Source organism: Poromitra crassiceps (genome assembly GCF_964638095.1).
Source record: "Poromitra crassiceps genome assembly, chromosome: 3".
Lineage (NCBI taxonomy): Eukaryota > Metazoa > Chordata > Actinopteri > Beryciformes > Melamphaidae > Poromitra > Poromitra crassiceps.
The window spans coordinates 53,388,021-53,411,437 of record NC_139625.1 but is presented as its reverse complement, the minus strand read 5'-3'; the positions used below and the strand labels follow the sequence as shown (position 1 = coordinate 53,411,437).

The window sequence follows — 23,417 nt, the reverse complement described above, 5'->3', positions numbered from 1 at the left end:
CTGTGACTGATTTACCACCCAGCCTTATTCAAAACACTGACTCCTCTGTGACTGATTTACCACCCAGCCTTATTCAAAACACTGACTCCTCTGTGACTGATTTACCACCCAGCCTTATTCAAAACACTGACTCCTCTGTGACTGATTTACCACCCAGCCTTATTCAAAACACTGACTCCTCTGTGACTGATTTACCACCCAGCCTTATTCAAAACACTGACCCCTCTGTGACTGATTTACCACCCAGCCTTATTCAAAACACTGACGATTTACCACCCAGCCTTATTCAAAACACTGACGATTTACCACCCAGCCTTATTCAAAACACTGACTCCTCTGTGACTGATTTACCACCCAGCCTTATTCAAAACACTGACGATTTACCACCCAGCCTTATTCAAAACACTGACTCCTCTGTGACTGATTTACCACCCAGCCTTATTCAAAACACTGACTCCTCTGTGACTGATTTACCACCCAGCCTTATTCAAAACACTGACACCTCTGTGACTGATTTACCACCCAGCCTTATTCAAAACACTGACACCTCTGTGACTGATTTACCACCCAGCCTTATTCAAAACACTGACTCCTCTGTGACTGATTTACCACCCAGCCTTATTCAAAACACTGACTCCTCTGTGACTGATTTACCACCCAGCCTTATTCAAAACACTGACTCCTCTGTGACTGATTTACCACCCAGCCTTATTCAAAACACTGACTCCTCTGTGACTGATTTACCACCCAGCCTTATTCAAAACACTGACTCCTCTGTGACTGATTTACCACCCAGCCTTATTCAAAACACTGACTCCTCTGTGACTGATTTACCACCCAGCCTTATTCAAAACACTGACTCCTCTGTGACTGATTTACCACCCAGCCTTATTCAAAACACTGACGCCTCTGTGACTGATTTACCACCCAGCCTTATTCAAAACACTGACTCCTCTGTGACTGATTTACCACCCAGCCTTATTCAAAACACTGACGCCTCTGTGACTGATTTACCACCCAGCCTTATTCAAAACACTGACTCCTCTGTGACTGATTTACCACCCAGCCTTATTCAAAACACTGACGATTTACCACCCAGCCTTATTCAAAACACTGACTCCTCTGTGACTGATTTACCACCCAGCCTTATTCAAAACACTGACTCCTCTGTGACTGATTTACCACCCAGCCTTATTCAAAACACTGACTCCTCTGTGACTGATTTACCACCCAGCCTTATTCAAAACACTGACTCCTCTGTGACTGATTTACCACCCAGCCTTATTCAAAACACTGACGATTTACCACCCAGCCTTATTCAAAACACTGACGCCATTCCTCTGACTGAAGTTTGACGCTCAGCGGCTCTGAACAATACAACTAATTACACAAGGAAAGAGTCAACGAAGCCTGGAGTCAACAGAGTAGAGAAAACAAAATCTAGGTCTGTCTGCACGTCAACGTCACCAACTTTAGTAGGAGTCTATGGACGTCTACATCCAACATACACAACTTTTGAATAAAATGCACAAATGTGTTACTGCCTTACTCTAATGTTTTGTTATGAACGGTCTTTTAACTGTGGAGAAAATAATGACTTTTGACTGATGCTGTGTTGAGTGGAGCAGTTTCTCTGCTCTTCACTTTTCCTCATTACCGTAAATTCCGGACTATAAGCCGCACCGGTGTATAAGCCGCACCTGCAAAGTTGACTATTTTTTTCTTATATAAGCCGCACCAGACTATAAGCCGCGGGTGTTTTAATGGTATTTTTTTTTTTTTTTTTGTGTTTTAATGTTTAATTACCATATGTAAGGGTTCATGCACAGAGGGGATTGTCGGGAAAGAGATGGCTGTTTGAGGAAGCTCCCATTTATTAACATTTCAACAAAACAACATAACACAACACCACCTGTGTTGTTTTTTACAGTGCACACAGTGTCATACAGTGTCATACAGTGTGGTGAAAAGAGGGCAAGAGAGGAAATTAAAACTTATTATACCGTAAATTCCGGACTATAAGACGCACCGGTGTATAAGCCGCGGGACCAAAATTGACTATTTTTTTCTTCTATAAGCCGCACCGGACTATAAGCCGCGGGTGTTTTGATGTTTAATTACCATATGAAAGGGTTCGTGCACAGAGAGGAATGTCGGGAAAGAGATCGCTGTTTGGGGAAGCTCCCATTTATTAACATTTCAACAAAACAAAACAAAAGTCAGGTCACTAATCCCCAGACAAAATCACACAACAATAGGCTACCGTATATGTGCAGCAAACCTGTAACCAGAGAAGTCAAGTCACTAATCCTCGTCTTCCTCTTCTTCCTGCGTACTGAAACCACCAAAGTCCTCATCTTCAGTGTCGGAAACGAACAGGTTCAGGGTGGCTTCGTCAACCACTCTCCTCTCTCCTTCAGGTGCCATGGCACGAGTCCGATACCTCACGAGTCCGACACCTCACGAGTCCGAAAAAAGAGGCTAACTTCCCCCAGACCCTAACCCAAAACCTAACCTCTCCCACCCCCACGCCTAAACCTAACATCCCCCAGACCCTAACCCAAAACCTAACCTCTCCCACCCCCACGCCTAAACCTAACCTCCCCCAGACCCTAACCCAAAACCATGAGGTGTCGGACTCGTGAGGTATCGGACTCGTGAGGTATCGGACTAGGGGGCAGTCCCCGTGGCGTCATCCTCTTCATCCCGCAGCAGTCCAGCGTTTTGGAACCCGTTGGTAATTGTGGATGTTTTCACACTCCTATAATATTCCGTGATCTTCCTTTGTGTGAATTCGCCGAAGTTTGTGATTTTCTCCTGATAGTCGGGAGGGAGTTGTTCAGTAGTTCTCCCCCGGACGGACAGTCCCTTTTGCCCAGGTTACGCGCGGCTGCTCTGTTTGATCGGCGGCTGCTCTCTTTTAATGCGAGATTGACTGCTTTCAACTTGAAAGCTGCCTCGTGTGAATTTCTGCGTACCTTCCCCATGGTAAGTGAGAGTGTTGCTTCTACTGCTCGTCTTGTTGTGAATATTCCTTGATCTTCCTTTGTGTGAATTCGCCGAAGTTTGTGATTTTCTCCTGGTAGTCGGGGGAGGGAGTTGTTGCCCGAGTGGCCGTTTGCTTACCGTAATTACCATATGTAAGTGGTCACGCACAGAGGGGATTGTCGGGAAGAGATGGCTGTTTGAGGAAGCTCCCATTTACCGTATTACAACATTTCAACAAAACAACATAACACAACACCACCGTTGTTTATTTTTACAGTGCACACAGTGTCCGCGGTGTGGTGAAAAGAGGGCAAGAGAGGAAATTAAAACAGAAGTGGATTTATAGTTAGAAAGAGTGCTAAAAAAGAGAGATTTTTTTTTTTTTTTTTTTTTTTCTGAAAAAATCCATAGATAAGACGCACCGTTATATAAGCCGCAGGGGCCAAAAAACGGGAAAAAAGCCGCGGCTTATAGTCCGGAATTTACGGTAGTTATATAGGATTTATAGTTAGAAAGAGTGCTAAAAAAGAGATTTTTTTTTTATTTTTATTTTTTAATCCATAGATAAGCCGCACCGTTATATAAGCCGCAGGGGCCAAAAAAGGCCAAAAAACGGGAAAAAAGGTGCGGCTTATAGTCCGGAATTTACGGTACTTGAAGATGACCTCATGTGTGTTAATGCAGGTTTCTAAAAAGTAAGTAGATGGACAGACAGACAGAGAGACACACACACACACACACACACACACACACACTAGGGGTGGGGGGGGGAAATCGATACACCATAGTATCGCGATATTTTGCCTGACGATATTGTATCGATATTTGGACGCCAAGTATCGATATTTAAATTTAAAAAATATATATATATATTAATATAAGCGCCCGATGTTGCAGTCTGCGCCTGCAGTGGCGTATTGAGTCCAGAGAAGCTTAATAATGTAGCCTACATGTGGTAGGAAAAGGAGTTAGACAATATATCGAAATATCGCAATATTCAATATATCGCAATACTAGCATATCGCAATACTATCGTATCGTGACTCAAGTATCGTTTTAGTATCGTATCGTGGGCATCTGGCGATTCCCACCCCTAACACACACACACACACAGAGAGACAGACAGACAGACAGACACACACACACACACACAGACTTATGAATGGAGACTGCAGGCAGCGATATTTGGTCTCTCCCCATTCCTTCTATTGTGCTGAAAAGCCCAAGCCCCAAAGCCTGGACAATTATAGCGACAGGAAATATTGTTCTGGCTATAGCAAACATCTTGAATCAAGGTCAGCATGTAACACGCCCTGACAAATGTCACAGCCGTTACATAATCTCCCAAAGCATATGGCTTTCACAAAAAGCACGCTGCAGTTGAGCTGCGACGGCCTCGGGCTAGGCAACTATCACACGGCACATTTCATAACACAGAATCCAGTTTTGTTCATGCATATTTGATCCCATTACAAGGTCTAAAATAATAATCTTCAATAACTTTATGTTTAAATGACTTAAGACATTTAATCTTGCTTTCAATAAAGCCCATTAATGGAATCAAGCTGTGCAGCATGGACATGCCATGTGCTGTTCTAAATGGAAGCTGAGTGGAAGTGACTTTACAAAAACCCATAACATGATAGACCAGGGCCCTATACCACGAATGTTGTATAAGAAGATCCAGGATCTGTCCCTTGATCTGGTTTGTCTAAACCAGATAAGCTCGATTGTAGTTAACTTGTACTACGAACGTCAATTGCCACTCGTTAACTCGAACCAGGTTTTTCTAATCAAGCTGAGAGCTCGTGCACATGAAAATGCCCGTGCACTGGAGCTCGTGCCCGCAAAAGAGGCGTGGTTTTTAACAACTGCCAATCACAATGCAATATGGACTGCTCCAACTCCTACAGCGCCAGACACGCCTATTTCCTCATTGAATGAAACCGCAAATAAAAATCTGCGTTGGATATTATTACTGTTCCCGAATGACTGTCTAAAGTGACCACTTTTATCCACACCAGTAATTTCTCTGAAGAGCAGTTTCTACCTCCACGTAGGCTATCTACAGCAGCTCAATTCACCCTCTCAATAAACTCAAAACCGGCATGTCTTTTGTGGAAGCAATGTGTAATCTATCTCAGTCCAAAATCCGTATGTATAGACCATTTAGGCTCAATGAATAATAATGATCTCATGATGTGTTTAGTCGCACTGATTGAATAATTCCTATAGGCTAATCAATAAAAAAAAGAATGATAATAAAATTATAAAATGCTTCTGAACTGAATCGACACAGTACGTCGTGCGGGCATAGATTTCATTTATAAAAAATAGGCTATTTTGTGGTCACATATATAGGCTATTGTCAGCAGAGTCGCATATCTCCATATTTCATATAATGATGCTGGAAATATGAAGTTCAATCACATCATACAGGCCAAAAGCAACACAGTTGCAGCTGCAACATGCAGGAGTAGCCTAGATATGAATCATCTTAATATGGGATCGCCTGTGTGCAGTAGGGCTGTTGAAACGAATTTTGATATTCGAATATTATTCGAATTTAATAATTATGAACAAAATTCGATTATTAATTATTTTTTTTAACGAATATTTTTATTTTTTATTTTTTTATTTTTTTATATTATTTTTTTAGAACACTAGAACAGTGACAAGTTCTGACAACATACTTGAAGAAAAGAGTGTTAACTGAAGTTGACTGTTGAAGCTGCTATACTGAATGTAAACCTGTAGCTCTTAAGTGCAATACGTGACTGATTTTTTTTTGTTCATGGCTCATTGTTGTTTTGGCAAAGTTTACTTATTTGTTTATTGATAAGGAGCTCAAACAAAGGCTGTCTTTTTTTATTATCAATTATTTTAGCATTTCAGACAGCACCAATACATCACTGATGAATATTAACTAAGCTCTGGTTATCTGACCTATTTTCTAATGCAATGAATGTATGTACATTGTACAAGGAACATGTTTTCTTAAATAAACATCATTGCTGGACTATTTGTGATAAGCCTAATATTATTTTGAATATTCATCCACCATTCACTTTTCCATCTACATTTGGTAAAATGCTTAGAAAAAGTTTTACTTGGTCAAACCCAAAGATTCAGCTATATTTAGAATCAGAACATAACATAAGAGAAGACAACAATTCACTCAGACGGAAAAAAACATTTTTTTTTTTTTTTAATTCAATTAAAAATTAATTAAAATATTCGAATATAATTCGAATATTAAAATGTATAAAGCACTGAAATTCGAATTTGATTATAGAGGGAGATTGACAGCCCTAGTGTGCAGGTGATCCCATATTAAATTGCTTAGATGTAGTTGGCTATTCTAGCATGTATGACCATTTCAATTCCAACCCAACGTCAGTCTCAGCTCCGTTGCGCACACGGCACCGTGCGCTTTGGAGGCGTTTATGTAACCTTTTTATGCCGGTTTAGTGATATTTCTCCACTCACTATTCAGCTGCAATCGATCAGCGGGGTCAAACAACGTATCTAGGCTACTTGAGAGCACAAAAATGAATATATAACATATTCCAAAGTGGTAAGTAGGGCTTAATTAAAATGTAGCCTGCAACAAGTGCAAGGCTTTAGTCCTTGATTAATTCAACAGGAGCCTTTTTTTTTCTTTTTTCTTTTTCATTTGAATGCAATGTATTTTTCATATGGGGACCATGTGAATGGTGACTCGCTGTTTCCAGAGAGCTGATTGGTAAGCAGGTGGGTCTTTCATGTGTTTTGATCTTATCCCAGACACTATACATGAAAGCCCCCGACGCGAAAAAGCGTAGGGTGATGCAAACCATCTGTGGCACAGACAGGGCATGCCTACGGAGGGTCACGTTAGCAAGATAGGGCTGCAACAAATCGCACAAATATCTTAATCCGTCACCATTTTTCCAAACTGCTGATTCGATTGGTTCGTGGGCGGTGTATTTAAGGTCTAATCTTATCCTTGCAACTTAACCTGCTGCGGACCAGGTTAAGTGGGAAGCATAAGTTGCTATGGAAATATATGTCGGTAAGAAGTTAACTAGCTTTGTAGCACGGCCAAACCAGGGTTAAACCTGAAGTTACCTCGCTAAACCACTAATCGAGCTTCGTGGTACAGGGCTCAGTTGAGACTCTTTTGTCATGTTTGGCTAATTGATACCCATCAAATACCTTGAAATTGACAGCAAACTCTGTATGATGCTAATAGGGATGCACATTTTACTGCACACATTTATTGTACATTCCCTTATATACTCATATTTAAAATGCAATCCCTGTATAAGCCTTGTTTACAAACCTACGTAGCGTTGTTGCACTACTGTACATCCCCTTATATATTCCTATATAAAAATGCAATATCTGTATAAATCTTGTTCACAAACGTTGTTGCACACCTACCGTACACTTTGACTGTACACTCCCTAATATATTCATATTTAAAAATAGCCACTTTACTACATTGTATATAGCACAGTCACCACATTGTATATAGCAGTCACTGTAAAAAGAGTATTTTTACAAAGTATTTTTTACAAAGTATTCTTGCCTTGACTATGTGTAACCTTCTTTCTCCTTTTTTATTTTTCTCTATATGTGTGTACTTGTGAACTCTGTGTGTACTTGAGAGCAAAGCTAACCGGAGCCCAATTCCTTGTATGTGTTTGCATACTTGGCCAATAAAGCTGATTCTGATTCTGATGATTTGATAGTCAGCCCTTGATAGGCCTACTTCCTACTATAAAGGGCTCACCAACTAACTACTATGGGAACAACCAGGACAAGGAGCCAAGAGAATCAAAAGGACGGAGGAAGGATGAGGTGTTTTCCAACATCTGTTAAGCCGGAATATTATTCTGAAGCCATAAACAGTTCTCAAGACATTTTATTTCTGCCAGGCAGGTCACTTAAGAACAAATTCTTATTCACACGAGAAAGAAATGCCACTGATCGCCTAGCCTGATAAACCAGCCAGTCACGTGAACTCACATTTCATTTCGTTCTTTGCTTCCGTCTGGCCCCAAGCTTTCACATGCAAAATCCACTCGGGAGAATGGTAAAAACATATTTTCCGCCGAGAAACTCTGCGGTTGCAGCGATACTCCTGTACTTGTTTAATTGTTGTTATTGAGTCTATTTCTGCAATAACTGCACTTTATGGCTGTTCAAACTAGACGAACGCTGACATTACTCCTCGAGGTGGACAGGCAAGGAGGCGGCCATTACTGTTTTGCTAGTGTCGTTCCTGATTGGCCGGTCACGATGTCAACTACGAGGCAGGTTGCTGATTGGCTCTTCCGCTTTGCAGTTCCAGCTAGGATCCCACCCAGGGCATGGGGCCAGACAGAAACGACAAACTAAATGAAATGACCGGCTGGTTTGCCAGGCTACTGACCGCCAGCTTCAAACTGTTTTACTCCCATGATGCCATGAGAGAGACTGCTCACTGGTCTATATGATACCATGAGACAGACTGCTCACTGGTCTATATGATGCCATGAGACAGACTGCTCACTGGTCTATATGATGCCATGAGACAGACTGCTCACTGGTCTATATGATGCCATGAGACAGACTGCTCACTGGTCTATATGATGCCATGAGACAGACTGCTCACTGGTCTATATGATGCCATGAGACAGACTGTTCACTGGTCTATATGATACCATGAGACAGACTGTTCACTGGTCTATATGATGCCATGAGACAGACTGCTCACTGGTCTATATGATGCCATGAGACAGACTGCTCACTGGTCTATATGATACCATGAGACAGACTGCTCACTGGTCTATATGATGCCATGAGACAGACTGCTCACTGGTCTATATGATACCATGAGACAGACTGCTCACTGGTCTATATGATGCCATGAGACAGACTGCTCACTGGTCTATATGATACCATGAGACAGACTGCTCACTGGTCTATATGATACCATGAGACAGACTGCTCACTGGTCTATATGATACCATGAGACAGACTGCTCACTGGTCTATATGATACCATGAGAGAGACTGCTCACTGGTCTATATGATACCATGAGACAGACTGCTCACTGGTCTATATGATACCATGAGACAGACTGCTCACTGGTCTATATGATACCATGAGACAGACTGCTCACTGGTCTATATGATACCATGAGACAGACTGCTCACTGGTCTATATGATACCATGAGACAGACTGTTCACTGGTCTATATGATGCCATGAGACAGACTGCTCACTGGTCTATATGATACCATGAGACAGACTGTTCACTGGTCTATATGATGCCATGAGACAGACTGCTCACTGGTCTATATGATGCCATGAGACAGACTGCTCACTGGTCTATATGATACCATGAGAGAGACTGCTCACTGGTCTATATGATGCCATGAGAGAGACTGCTCACTGGTCTATATGATGTCATGAGACAGACTGCTCACTGGTCTATATGATGCCATGAGAGAGACTGCTCACTGGTCTATATGATACCATGAGACAGACTGCTCACTGGTCTATATGATACCATGAGACAGACTGTTCACTGGTCTATATGATGCCATGAGACAGACTGCTCACTGGTCTATATGATACCATGAGACAGACTGTTCACTGGTCTATATGATGCCATGAGACAGACTGCTCACTGGTCTATATGATGTCATGAGACAGACTGCTCACTGGTCTATATGGTGCCATGAGACAGACTGCTCACTGGTCTATATGATACCATGAGACAGACTGCTCACTGGTCTATATGATACCATGAGACAGACTGCTCACTGGTCTATATGATGTCATGAGACAGACTGCTCACTGGTCTATATGATGCCATGAGACAGACTGCTCACTGGTCTATATGATGCCATGAGACAGACTGCTCACTGGTCTATATGATACCATGAGAGAGACTGCTCACTGGTCTATATGATACCATGAGACAGACTGCTCACTGGTCTATATGATACCATGAGAGAGACTGCTCACTGGTCTATATGATGCCATGAGAGAGACTGCTCACTGGTCTATATGATGCCATGAGACAGACTGCTCACTGGTCTATATGATACCATGAGAGAGACTGCTCACTGGTCTATATGATGCCATGAGACAGACTGCTCACTGGTCTATATGATGCCATGAGACAGACTGCTCACTGGTCTATATGATACCATGAGACAGACTGCTCACTGGTCTATATGATGCCATGAGAGAGACTGCTCACTGGTCTATATGATGCCATGAGACAGACTGCTCACTGGTCTATATGATACCATGAGAGAGACTGCTCACTGGTCTATATGATGCCATGAGACAGACTGCTCACTGGTCTATATGATGCCATGAGACAGACTGCTCACTGGTCTATATGATGCCATGAGAGAGACTGCTCACTGGTCTAACAAAAGTTTATGAAACCTGAATGTTGTGTTTAGCAAGATATTTTTGATTTTTGAAGCATTTTCTGGTGATTGTGATTTTTTTGGCGAATGCATACGCTTCAAAAATCATGAAAGTGGTATTCACTTGCAGTGCTTCCCACAGGTATTTGAGAATTTGTGGTGGGGGACCGCAGACCCCCTAGGGGGGTGCGGGGGCATGCCCCCCCGCGAGATTTTTTTAAACATTTTAAAGTAAAATGCATGAATTTGGTGTACTTTGAGAAAGCTTAAGAGCAAAATTAAAAGGCTAGATCTATGAAGAACATGTCATCATTACTGTGCTGTGGGTTTACAATGACAAACTAAATTTCTCCCTATAGGCAGGGCTCGACATTAACGGCTGCCCGGTTGCCCCGGGCAACCCAAAAAAAAATTGGGCAACCATTTCTTGGCCTTTGGTTGCCCCAGGGGCAACCACGTTTTTAACATGCAAAAAAATATGTACAGCAACAAACAGCAAAATATACACCAAATAAATATGTTTTAATACTTGTTGTGAGTGACATATATGTGATATTTTATTGCTGTTACAATCGGACCGATGTTACTAATTACCAGTCGGAACCTACTTGATGCATGCTGCACGTGCGGTGTGTTTAACGAGTACTGACTCGGACAGGTGATTAACGGGATTCCTTGTCTAATTAACGTTACACGCGACGCAACAAACGCACATTTCCCAGTGTCTCTGCCACGGGATTCCTTGTCTAATTAACGTTACACGCGACGCAACAAACGCACATTTCCCAGTGTATCTGCCATCACACTGGACATCAACACTAGCGGGAGATTTCTCCCCCTCCAGCAAATATACATGAATGTTAGGGGCGTAACGAACATGAACATCTTACCGAGAGGGAGAGAGCTATAGCTAACAGCTAAGCTAAGTATAACTAGCGTGTTAGCTAGTTCTAGTCTGAAAAGCATGTAAACAGCGGTGAGATTAGTGAGTCTGTAAAAGGAGGAGAGACTCGCGAGTGCTTCTGCAGAACTAGTGCATGTTGTGTACAGCGGGTAATGAGCCGCTGTTATGAAGATTAAAGCGAGATTCACAGAGTTGAGAGCAGACAAACACTTGCAGCTGCATCCTCTCCAGTCCTGCACATGACGCCTTCAGGAGCCGTCGGTAAACCACGCGCGTGTGGCCTTTGAGTGACTAATGTTTCACAACAAAATAAATAACCTGTCTCAAACAATGACTGATATCACAGGATGTAGTGAAGAGTGCAATGTACATGGGTATATAATTTGTAAAGAGTGTAAAGAGAAATATTGTATTAAGAGATACATAGAGATAGCCTACATCAGTGGTTTCCAAACTTTTCGTGTCCAAGGCACACCAAATGGCACTACAGAATCTCAAGGCACACCTAAGTCTATCTTTGCAAAATAGCCTCTATTACTCTTATCACAATGTTTTTTATTTACTAATGTCAAATAAAATTTGACAAAATATATTACTCTAGGAATTCATTTGAAACTTTGCAAAATTACTACATCAAATCAGCACTTTTTGTTTAGTTTTACAATTTGCAATTGCAATAATGCAAAATCCCAAGGCACACCTGGACTTGTCCTAAGCCACCAGTGTGCCTAGTAGGCACACCATTTGGGAACCACTGGCCTACATTATGGTGTTGTTCTAACAGAGAGACATTCAGTTAATATGGCGTTATTCTTCTAACACAGAAACATTCAGTTAGTTATTCTTCTAATACAGAAACATTCAGTTAATAAGGTGGTCTTCTAACACCAGAGAGACACATTTCAAAAGGTGTCCTTCAATCCCACAGTGACTGTTAAGGGTGTTACTAAACCTTGAATTTGTGAATGAAATTACACAAATGCATTATTATTATTATTATTATTATTATTATTATTATCATTATTACTACTACTACACCCGCTGCGCGCACTGAATAGGCCTATTATACTATATACTATAGACTATTATACTTACTTTTCTGTCACATCGTCATTATTAAGCCGGCTTATGACTGCATAGTATCTTAATTACTCAAAATATAAGGCGACTAAAAATGGCAACCATATTTTTATTTGGGCAACCATATTTTTATTCGGGCAACCAAAAGCTCTTGCCAGGTTGCCCCTCCGGCAACCACTTTTAAAAGTTAACGTCGAGCCCTGCCTATAGGTCAGCGATACTCAACTTGCTTTGCCACTTTCATGTAATGATAGAAGGCGAGGGGCCAGTTAATAAACAAACAATATACATTTTTCTGTAGCGGATTGTAGGTTTTTGGGGTGTCAGCCGGAGTTTAGGCTGACAGTGTTGTGCACACCGGATAGTTAGTTAGGTTAAGTTAGTTGGGTTAAGTACATACATAAGTGCCTGGGTAGCGAGCAGGCATTGGCGGTATTTGACAATTTAGCAGCTAAATCATAGATTATTGAAAGATATTCCATATTCCAGACTGAAATGCTATAACAGAAGTATTGGCCAGAATGACATGAACATTTATTGGACACTTATTCAGCGGATATCTTGCATGTTGCGTTCAGGTGCACTGTAAAAAAAAAAAAAAAAAAAAAAAAAAAACGTGCTCTTGGTCGACGAGATTCACGTTGGTCGAACTGGCTGGTGTTAATAATTTCATAGGAGAGATTCAATTTCATAACAAGAAAAGCGATCCGGAACGAAGTAACGTGGTGCGGAAGCAACCTTTTCTAGAAGCACACAGGAAGTGATCCAGGCTAGAGACAGTCTAGGCATAGTTAGCAGGCTATCTAGGCTGAAAGGAGAGCAACCAGCAGAGTGATGGAATTAACAATTAAATGGCTCAGCTATCAGCGCAAACGATGGACACGGTTCAGTACGCAGCCACCATCAGCTGTTAACGAGCGGCTAACTACGCAGTACGCACCTTATGAGTTGAGACTAACTACGCAGTACGCACCTTATGAGTTGAGACTAACTACGCAGTACGCACCTTATGAGTTGAGACTAACTACGCAGTACGCACCTTATGAGTTGAGACTAACTACGCAGTACGCACCTTATGAGTTGAGACTAACTACGCAGTACGCACCTTATGAGTTGAGACTAACTACGCAGTACGCACCTTATGAGTTGAGACTAACTACGCAGTACGCACCTTATGAGTTGAGACTAACTACGCAGTACGCACCTTATGAGTTGAGACTAACTACGCAGTACGCACCTTATGAGTTGAGACTAACTACGCAGTACGCACCTTATGAGTTGAGACTAACTACGCAGTACGCACCTTATGAGTTGAGACTAACTACGCAGTACGCACCTTATGAGTTGAGACTAACTACGCAGTACGCACCTTATGAGTTGAGACTAACTACGCAGTACGCACCTTATGAGTTGAGACTAACTACGCAGTACGCACCTTATGAGTTGAGACTAACTACGCAGTACGCACCTTATGAGTTGAGACTAACTACGCAGTACGCACCTTATGAGTTGAGACTAACTACGCAGTACGCACCTTATGAGTTGAGACTAACTACACAGTACGCACCTTATGAGTTGAGACTAACTACACAGTACGCACCTTATGAGTTGAGACTAACTACGCAGTACGCACCTTATGAGTTGAGACTAACTACACAGTATGCACCTTATGAGTTGAGACTAACTACACAGTATGCACCTTATGAGTTGAGACTAACTACACAGTATGCACCTTATGAGTTGAGACTAACTACACAGTATGCACCTTATGAGTTGAGACTAACTACACAGTATGCACCTTATGAGTTGAGACTAACTACACAGTATGCACCTTATGAGTTGAGACTAACTACACAGTACGCACCTTATGAGTTGAGACTAACTACGCAGTACGCACCTTATGAGTTGAGACTACAGTCGTCAGTGAGACTGGACGAGCACAGAGATACACTCCAACTCCGGTAATGTTAGACAGACTAATGGCCCATTTCCACCGCTGGTATCAGCGCGGCCCCGCCCAGCTCGTCTCGCTTTTTTGTCTCATTCCACCGATCAAAAACCTGGCCAGCCCGGGTTGAGTCGGGGGTTGAGTCGTGCTAGTTTTGGTCCCTGCTTTGTTGAGGTTCTAGCGCTGTGGACCCGGTACCATACGGTGACGTGAAAACACTGCAGACGACTGATTGGTCAGGCAGAATCGTGTCTACTCTATCTACTGTCAATGCTGGATACCAGTTTAGTGGGGATTACCTTCTCTTCTGTTATTTCCATCAGTCTTTTGTGTTGCTGCCTTCGGCTCTGGTGAAATAAAAGTGATCTCCTTACTCAGCTTAACATGACGGTGGTTTTCAATTGTTTTGAGAGAAAAAAAAATCCGCTCCTCAGGAAGCCCTTTGTAGCTGTGTGCAGCGTCGGCTCCGCTAGGCCGCAGGCGGGGCTTTGGTGAAGCCGCGGTCTTGCCTGGTGAGAGGCCGCCGGGGTATGTAGGGCAACCCCCGTCCCTCACGCCCGTCCCTCACGCAGCGCATGCATGTGAGTTTGACTAACAACAAAGTGATATCCATTCTCCTGGCCGATTGTCACATTTGCCCATGTACACTGTAGGTCATTTAGAGGCCCCAGTATTTCATAAACAGTTTAAAAGTTCTGTGTATGGATTTAATTGTAACGTTATATGTGACCTGCTCTGACAAAATCAGTCACATTGACCCTAAAACACATTTTGAGTTGCATAGACTGTTGGAAAGAGGAGAATCTCAGCTTTCTGGGGATATCAAAATTATCTTTGTAGTCCAACAATTGATGGAGATACACCCCTTTATGTCGCGACTGTTTCCAAACTATGTTTTTGAGAAAAATGGCCTCAAAGTTTGACGTTAATTCTGAGACATAAACATCTTTTCTTGAAGTTGTCTGCATGGATTTGGCTGTAAATTTGTATGGCAGTGTGTCATGATCTGTGGAAGGTCATGGGCAGGTTATGGAAACCACCTTGAAAGTCCTGGAAACCACCTGGAAAGTCCTGGAAACTACCTGGAAAGTCCTGGAAAGCACTTCCCCAAGTTAAATTTGGCTGTAAATTTGTATGGCAGTGTGTTATGATGCGGGTAAGGTCATGAGAAGGTCATGGAACCCACCTTGAAAGTCCTGGAAACCACCTGGAATGTCCTGGAAACTACTTGTAAAGTCTGGAAACCACCTCCGGTTGGAGTGGGCTGTAAATGTGCATGGTGGTGTGTTATGATCTGGGGTAGGTCATTATAAGGTCCTGGAAACCACTTAGAAAATCCTTGAAACTGGACTTTCTGAATTTAAGATCTCAAATTAAGTTTATCTATTTCATTCATTTATTTCATTTACAGCATTTCAAATGAGCCATCATATCAAATCTGGCAAATGTATTTTCTAATATTAGATTAGAATTTTTTTTTACAGATTTGATGGGACTTTCCCTATCAACCACGACCACTTCTGGGGCCAAATGTATAAAACTCTGTGCATGTACTGTGTGTGTAGAAATCTGTCTAAGCCCAAAAAGCTCTACGCCCAAATTAACACTATACATTTGGCCCCTGGTCTTCTATTCGAATATACAGATAGATAGATACTTTTGTTGGTTGAACAGGTACACATGACATCTCAGTACACCTCAGTGGATATCATGACAAAGTAGCCTATGTAAAGGCAACTAATAGACCAGCTAGAACAGTCTGGTAAATTCAGAAAATGGCATCACTTTACTGTAATGCAGCCTTTAACCCCTGGGAAATATTCATGTATAAGCATATTTGAGTAGGCTACGTAGAAAAGCGGTATATAAGTCCTATCAATTATTATTATTATTATTATTATTATTATTATTATTATCATCAATACCAACTGTTCTGTAACACCCAAGATCATCTGACGCCCCACCCACATTATTTCTTTTAATTAGGGTTACATTAATGCAGGCTAATAATTGTACATTAATGTAGTAATAATTGTAATTGTTGTAATAATTATTACAAATAACAGCAACAAAGAATCTATAGCAGACCCGTTTCTGCTCTGGAGTAGACAGAGAGACAGACTGAAAGTAACCTAGGCTATGATTCAAATAGCCTAATTCTAAATTAGCTCAGTCTGCCATCTGTGAATTGAATTTAAAAATCAAGCAACATTATCATGCAGATTACTGACTAGTAGGCTATTAGTCTATCAATCTGACAGACAGACAGACAGGCAGACAGACAGACAGACTGTCACTGGATGCAGAAATTGCGCAGCTGCAACGAGAGAGGGAGAGAGAGAGAGAGAGAGAGAGAGGGGGAGAGAGAGAGACGGCAGAGACGGGTTGCCATGTTCGTTATTGATAACCCCCGAAGAGGCAGATTTTTAAGAGGTTAAAATGTTACATAAACAGCCTAAACTAGTCTAAAATAACAAACCAATAACACAACTCCACAATACAACCCTGACAAACTTTAGAAACAGCGTTTTAAATCGTAGAGTAGTCTATAATATAGCCTACCATTTGCAAGTACTTCCAAACCCGTTTAACTGGCAACGTGAGGAGCAGAGGAGCGCTGCACGTGCAGCAGGGAGCAGAGTGAGAACGCAGAGCAACAGGCTCTCAGCGCAGTTTCACTTTTGTCACTCTAACTTCAAGAGCTTCAAAAGTATATTTAGCGGTCGAATTTCACAATAATCTTTACACAGAATGAAAGCCAAGGCTTTATTTTACTATAATCTGATGAAACCCCAAAACAGCAGAAATAAATATTATCTGATAAAATCGCGTTTTCTAGACAAACAGCCAGCGCGACAAGCGACTGATTTGGTCAGAGCAGGTCACATATGTTATAGCCTACTTCGGAATATGGGCGTCGCGGAGGGCAGATATGCGGTCGCTATGACGACCAGGTGTGGGCGGGGGCAGAAGCAAAACGTCCATCGGGTTGAAACAAGTAGAGCCGAGTGGTGACGAGCTGTGCAGGGCTGTAAAATGTGGTGGAAATGAGCCATTATAAGATGTTACTGGAATAAATCGCAAAAGCTGTCTAGCTGTCCTTTCTGCCAACTAATTAACCATGCCACGTGTGCTAACGTTACATAACCGTATGGCCAATCAGATTAGTCAGGGGCGGAGCGACCCCATCAGACAAGAGGGGGCGAAGCCTTTAGGGGGGCCCACGCCGCCGAAGAAAGATTTGCCTTTTTTGCATGTTTGAATCTGTTTAACCATATTTAGTGGAATATCTCATTTTAAACACACCAATGTTATTGTCTATTGATTGAATTCCTCTCACACTCACACCACTGACTTTATTAAATAGTCATTTTAAGTCACAACTGTAAAATAGCTGATAGCCCCTATATCCGAAAACACAATTTGTCACTCATTGAGCAAAGTAATATTATGTCCAAGAAAGCCTACAGTGAAGCCACTTTACAGACAAGCTTGTGCTGAAGAAGAAAAAGAAAAACACAGGTTGCCAGCCAGGCCTCTTCAGATGTTTCAGCACCGAGGCACAGCCCTCGGTTCAGCACCACCGCAGATTAGTGTTGTCACGGTACTCGGTACTTCGGTACTTGGACGGTACTACATTGCTACGGTACTGAACGGGACCTGTTTTTCATGGTACCGAGGGTACCGAATTTACTATTTAGTTTGCCACCATGGCTTGGCTTCATGGACCCAGCCGCCAGCTAACGTTAGCCTGTCTGCCTGATCAACATACATACATATACTGCGCATACGCGTGATTTCTAACCCCACATAGGATAAGCAATAACCACGCCCTGTGGCGCCTGGATTGGCCAGGAGCAACACTGGAGGGCACGCACAGGCAGCGAAGATAATGGCTACAGCTACAGCAGGAGCGGCTGCTCCTGTCCTATTCCAACAACTCAACTTGTTGAGAAGAAGAATGCAAAGAGTCGCATTTGGAAATATCAGTCCCCAAAGTCCCATCTGCAAAAAGTGTGAAAGGGAGTTCCAAACCAAACAGGATAACACATCCAATCTCGCCAAGCAGCTGAAAGACAGGCACCCAGACCTGTTCAAATGATTCAAGGTGGGTTACTTCTTTCAAACGGTGTAAAATAACACGTTTAACAACATATCAAACAGACCTTATCCTGTCACATTCGTTTTTGAGATAGCTGGCAATGCATTGTGTAACCAAAAAACGTTTGCGCTAACGTTAACGTAACGTGTTTTGTAATGGAATCATTATGGGACCCGGCTAATACCTGGTACAGCGTTAGCTAGCATAGTGTAACACGTGTGCAATGCAATGTTTGTAATGGAAACATTATGGGACACGGCTAATAGCCGAACTTAGCCATAGTTCAACATGGCATCAAAATAAATACAAGCTTCTTTCGGGTGAAACATGTCCGTGAATTAAAACTAGCTACATAAAATTGCTTGCACTCTACATGTGTGTATGTGCAGTTGTCTTTATCATCTCTTTATTTTAGTAAATCTCACTGACGTTACTTTCCATTTAACAGTATGCGAGAGATGAAGATGAAGGCACAAGTCGCGGAGCCCAAAAGACCACCCAGCAGACAATTCCTGATGTTTTTGAAAAGCAGAGGAAATATGACAAGAACTCACATGAAGCAAGAAAGTGTGATAGGGCATTGGCAGAATTCCTATGCATCGATCAAATACCAATATACACCGTTAAGAAAAAAAAGGATTCCAGCAATTCTGTGAAATAAATTAAATTATAATATTTAATATAATAATACAATTAAATACTTGAGGGCTTCATGTGTTGCACTGTCTGTACTCACTGCCATACATAGTTGAATGTAAGAAGTAAGCAGAAGCACATTGTTTTGTTTTAAAGTTGAAGCCTACATGCCATTTGTTCATTGGAAATGGTTGCATACTTTAATAAAGGAGAATATGTTCAAGAAATATCAGTCTGTTTTTTTTACCGTGGTACCGAAATTGGTACCGAGTACCGTGGAAATTCACTAGTACCGGTACCGACTACTGAATTATTGGTACCGTGACAACACTACCGCAGATGGACAGCAACAGGCTGTCACAGCACCCTGTCTGCCCCTGTCTCCCTCTCTCTCTCACACACAGACAGGCGGGCGCACCCTCCGCCACTGAGATTAGTGGATGATTAAGCGACAGAGCGTTTCAGCCAATGGGAGAGCATTCTGAGCGGCGGTGGGACCAGGGTCTGAGCGCCCGCCATTAATTAGTTCAATGGCTAACGTTATCATAGAGAGATGCATTTCGTGTGTACAGGTATATTAGTGAATGAACCAGCTAGTGGATTTCAACCCAATATATAACGTTGAAAGCAGTGTGACTCGTAATGGTCATCATATACATCATATAGTTTCAGTCACTCTGGCTGTTTTAGCCCTTTACTCATGTTCGTGGTAGCCTAGCCAGAGATATTTCACTAATGCAGTGATATGAGTGCAGGGCCCAGCATGCTCCACCAATCACAGATGCCCATACAGCGAGTTTCACCAATCAAAGACGTTTTGTCGAAGTGTGGGTAGTGTAGTACTTCTCCATGAAATTGAATAATTTTTTTTTAAATCTTACAGATTTGTGGCTTCTACAGGAACATATACCATCGTTTCACCACTGGAAGACCCGTGGTAAGTCTACTTTGGGTGGTTACAACATTATGGCTATATAATCAAAATCTCATTGCAGAATATGAGTGGGGAAATACTCTTCTGGAACTGATGTGTCACGTGAGTGACTGAGCTCTATTACATAAACAGAAATGAAAACTAGAATTCTCCTTCACAGATAAGACTGTTTAACAATATTTTGTGCATGGAGGATTTCCTCACAGTACCGGCCAAAACACACAGGATGGTTTTTAAGGCAGTTTCTGTTGTGCTTCGCCGCTTCAGACCAAACTACGCTACATTCCTCTATTTATGTGTGTATTTGAACCAGTGGGCTAGCTCTGGGTTCTACAGAGGAAGCTGCAGAAGTGATCCTGAAAGCTGTAGTTCCTTGAACGGCCACTTGAGGCTGGACCCGGAAGGGAGTCATTCCCATTCACCCCCATGTTAAAATGCCCCACTTTGTAACAGTGATTAAGCATGTTTACAGAATGGACCGAAACATGTTTTTGGCCTGTATAGGTCATAACAACTGAGCGGGGCCACATTTGTATATAACCCACCCGTTTAGAGTCAAATAGACAATAGAAATGACTATGTTTCGGGGGTGATTGACAGGTCGCCTGTCCAGTAGTGCCTGTTCAGCAGCTTGCTGATCACGGACCAATAGCAGGCGGAGCTGCAGCTCTGGGAAAGCCCGTGTCTCATGCCGTCTCGTGTGAGCTGCGCGAGGACGCCAAGATGGCGACAGGCCACTTCGACCATGGATGTGGTTCAACATGGGAGTCCAAAAAAACAATGGTAGACTACAGTCAATGATTTTAACTTATGATTTTGGTGTGCCTCTTTCTTTCAATACCATATGTACTAAGAGCGAGAGCAAACTTAGCCTACTTGGTTCCCTTTGTTGAAAAAGTAAAGGAACTCTGACTGCAACACAACTTCTCTGCATGTGCTGTGCCATCCAAAGCAGAGGCTGTTGTGCCTCTTCACAATGTGTGGGGGAGGGTCAAAGTTCATGGGGGTGGGGGAGTCCTCTCAAATGACACTGTCAATATCTTGCAGCCCTAATTGACGTATCTCATCGCAAGGCAGATGGACGATCCCGACAAACATCTAGCAGTAAAAGGAGAACACTGAAGATATTTTCAGTTAAGATTCAGTAATACTGTACTCTCCAGACCCTTACTAATTACTAATAACCTGTACTTATCGGTCTGCTGGACGCAACTGTCTGTTTAACGCTAGCAGGAAAATCATTTGCAGTTTACAACTGGACTGGAGCCAGTTAGGTTTGTCTTGGCCAAATGAAGGGTTTACATGAGGTCAATTCATTTGGAATAAGAGTATCTTACTCCGTCTCCTAACATGTTCTTTTACCATTTACCATGTTCTTAAGTAGGCTGAAATGTAATGTCTGGGCTGGTGGCATTAAGTGATACGTGACAACTTGGCAGGCAAGCAGGTTCTAGTCGACAGTAATCCAAAAGGCAGCCTGGGTGAAAAAAAATCACATGGCTCTGATTGTAAACAAAGCAGTTATGCAACCATCTGAGATTCATGCACACTGCCAGGAGACACCCTGACCTACTATCAACAACCCCCAGCTACCCTGCATACTGTGCCTCAGTCAGTGTGGGAGAGGGGGGCTGGCCCTGGCCGGGATCCTGTTTAAACCTGTAGGGCTGTTCAGTAAACCATGTTGGCTTGTGGAGCCCATCCCCCCGACGTGACTCACGTTTCCCCGCTCAATGTTGCCTGCTTCCCGCACAGAAGGGGGCGGGAAGGGGAAGACAAGCGCCATATAATGTTGTTACACATGCACAAGTTCATCAGCTAAAAAGAAAAGCGCCCTCGAGTCATGTTGTCATTCATGAAAGAAGCAACATGTTTATTATTATTATTATTATTGGTGTAAAAAGTGACCACTATTCTGAAAACTTGAAAAAACAATAAAGGGCTTGGATGTTGATACAAAAAAGTAGCAGCCAAGAGGAACACATTCACACAACACACTGGGTATATCTGAATATGCAATTAGCAAAACTGCCATAGATTACCAGCAGTAAAGTCATCAACAACGTGGCAAGTGGCATTGGCGTAGATGACAATAAGCAAAGAAAGCACCACACGGCAGGAGGGCAATACTGTACAGCCAGTGTGCAAACGAGAGAAGGTGATGATGTGAATCCTGCACTCCACTGCCTTGCAAAGAGCAAGAAAACACGTCACAGCGCATGGCTCTCTATTTGTTGACAAGCCAGACTCCCGCGCCTGATGCAGATCTGTGACACAGAGCGCAGCGCTGCAGCAGCCGCTTGCCCTTCTTGCAAGTTATCTCGCCGAAATGTTGGAGCTAGCTCGCAAGCTAACGGCTCAGCTATAATGCAACTGAGGAAGAGAGAGAAAACACATTCAGCCCCGTTAGCCGCTAGCGCCCATCCCCCAACCAACCAGTCTATCCCTGTCTGTGTCCACCATCTTTAATCTGTGCTCCTTCTCCCTTCCCACCACACAAAACACCACCAAAACACCACACACTCACCTTTCACGACCATCGCCGAATCGATTATCACCTTCCGAAATAATAAATCGATTTTCGTTTTAATATTGTGCGTATTTTAATATTGAAAATTGGCCGTGCGAGCGGAACCGCGCCTTGAGAGAAGAGCAGCAATCCTAAACCGCCATCTGGTGGTATTTTCCTCTCCGTGATGCAGCGGAAGCGGCGCAGCCTCAGACCGAGACACAGCTGCCCCCTGGCGGACACACCGCGGCGCGGCGCGCCTAGAGCAGAGCGGCGGACACGCGCCTAGGGGGCGAGCAGAGGAGGGGAGGGACCGCAGGACCCCGCCACAGAGCACTCGCGGGGACGCGCATAGAAGGGGGGAAAGCCCCCTCCCTCCTCTATAAATTAATTTACTTGACACGACTGTTTATCAGAATCAAAAACAATATTGCCAAAGCATACAAAATGTAAACAAAATCACATTAAGATGATTAATAATTTGATTTCAGTGTGTTGCTACAATTCACAGTCTAATCATAATTAAAAAAAGAGTTGTTAAACACTGTTAATAACTTTTGATGGATACTACAACTAAATGTATCACAAAATGCATAATTATTATTAATATAGGAGATGGGTTATGCATGACATAGGTCACTGCAAACTCACTATTGAGTACCACAAACACAAGTCTCTATAGGGACATTAGTGTTTGTTTGTTTGTTTGTTTGTTTGTTTGTTTGTTTGTTTGTTTGTTTGTTTGTTTTTAATTAATAATTCCAAAATGATGGTTAAGCAATATAAGAGAGAACAAAGCATGGTTCTACTAGCCCAGGGTTAGTAGAGTCCAGGACCGTTGGAACCACGTGCTTCCAGATACAGCTAAAGGCCCCGTCTCTGGCTCCGTTTCACACTGG

General features: G+C 42.6%; 1 protein-coding gene across 1 annotated transcript in view; it reads right to left on the bottom strand.

The window, feature by feature from the left end:
- Window positions 1-22,659, bottom strand: part of stag1a (STAG1 cohesin complex component a) — a 107,850-nt gene extending 85,191 nt beyond the window's left edge. Inside the window, exon 1 of the mRNA XM_083633262.1 lies at window positions 22,537-22,659. The gene's annotated coding sequence lies outside the window, so the exon portion shown is untranslated. The remainder of the gene's footprint in view (window positions 1-22,536) is intronic.
- Between the last annotated feature and the right edge of the window lie 758 nt (window positions 22,660-23,417).